The 1886-nt window shown below is 50.5% G+C and overlaps 1 pseudogene; it reads right to left on the reverse strand.

The window, feature by feature from the left end:
* Positions 1-342: 342 nt before the first annotated feature.
* On the reverse strand, positions 343-1393 carry LOC122738424 (annotated as a pseudogene).
* Positions 1394-1886: the final 493 nt, after the last annotated feature.

The raw sequence follows: 1886 nt of genomic DNA on the forward strand, positions 1-1886 counted from the left end.
CACGGTCTTTCGAAGGGTCCTTTCTGGACCCGCTATTTCAAGCCAAAAAGTCCTTTCTACCTCTAACTCCTTTTGATTCCATTTCCATGCATCCACAACCAGATTAGAGATGGGGCTAGGAAACCTGGGTCCTTCAGAGGCCCATCGCTGGGAAATTAGGATGCCCCGAGTCCCAGAGTCCCATCCTTGGGAGAGGGGATGGTCAATGGTCAACTGGGTAGATGTAGATCCGAAGCATCACAGGCCTGGGTTCCTTTGTAGTTTCAGCCCCCTGAGGTGGCCTGGGGACAGGCTGGACTGGCCAATCTTCCTGGGGTGGGTAGAGGGGGGTGGTATAGCTTGTCACTGCTTCTTCTGCATCTGCATTTCTTTTAGAATCCAGGTCCTATAGCAGCACAGGTTGGTGTAGACACCGGGATATCTGGCCACAGTGTTCCATGCCCCAAGACACAATGCCTTGTAGGGCCCCATTGCACACCAAGGGGCCTCCAGAGTCACCCTGACAGGCATCCTTTCCACCTTTCTCAGTCCCTGCACACATCATTCCTGGGGTGATTTCATTTCGGTGGTAAGCTTTTTTGCATTTTGCCATGGACAGGATACTGACTTCCACACACTGGAGGGTGCTGGGATATTTGACAATAGGACTGGAGATGGTATCCCAGCCGGACACTTGGCAGGTTGTCCCAGGAGTGGCAAAGTCTTCTGCCAGCTGAATGGGCCAGACTTGAGGGGTCAGATTTGCCGGCTTCTCAAAGTAGAGCAGCATGAGGTCGTTTTTCAGATTTCTGGAGCTGTACTTGGGGTGGGTGACCCGGTGCTTCACCCTGATTGATTTCTGGAAGAGCTCCTCCTGATAGATATTGTGCTTTCCCAAAACCACTCAAAGGTTCCAGTGGTTACAATGAGCTGCTGTGAGAGCCCACTGATCGGACAGCAGGACACCCCCACAGTGGAAATTCTGAGAGACAAACAGTGCGGCCTGTCAGGGCTGGGAGTGGGGAACACATGTTTGCCCGCCAATGATCTTTTCCTCAGTCCTCTGGGTGATGTAGGCAGAGACCCATGGAAGAAGCAGCATTAAGACCAGGGGTAGTATATCTGAAGGGATCTCAGGGTGGGCTGGGGGAGGTCAGAGGCAGAGATGGTTCCCGAAAAGAAGCCACCATCTAGGTCCTGGAGGGAGACACAGGACAGAGAGCCAGGTCTCTGCTGGGAGAGGTGTCTGCAGAGAAGGACCAGTCCAGGAGGAAGTCCCTTTCTCTGGTTGTGGGTACATTTTTTGAGAGCCAGTTATTAAACATTTACCAGCACATTCCTGCATCCCTCCTTCCACCAATTCACAAGCCTCAGTTCCCATCTCAGGCTCTTCATTGGTCCCCTTGGTTAGCATCCCAGACTGACTCTTTCCTCCTAGTCCCCTCACCCTGTATCTTATCCCAAATCATACTTGGATACTTTGATGGGTCTTTGATGTGATCACACTGGGTATTACCTCCATCCTGGTCCATTGGGTGTCACTTATCTGGGTTTTCACCCTAACCTCTTCACTAGGGAGCTTCCCAGTCTGCTGGAGGCCTCTTCTGTCCATGGAGCTTCCATCTGAGAATCAGATAGTCTTAGAATCTTAGGGATCATCTAGCCCCCAAATTTAATTATTACAGATGCTGAAACAGGTCTAGGGAGGGAACATGATTTCTTGTTTTTGTTTTCTGTTTTTAATTTTGTGGGGCAATGGGGGTTAAGGGAACATGATTTCTTTAAGGTTGCCCAGCTAATTAAATTGCACAGATCGCTTCACTCCTAGTCTAATGTTCTTTCCACTATATTGGAGTATCTTGGCATAGTGGGGGGGGAGGGCCGAACTTGGAGTCAGGAAGAACTAG

The sequence above is a fragment of the Dromiciops gliroides genome, chromosome 2 (assembly GCF_019393635.1).
Source record: "Dromiciops gliroides isolate mDroGli1 chromosome 2, mDroGli1.pri, whole genome shotgun sequence".
Lineage (NCBI taxonomy): Eukaryota > Metazoa > Chordata > Mammalia > Microbiotheria > Microbiotheriidae > Dromiciops > Dromiciops gliroides.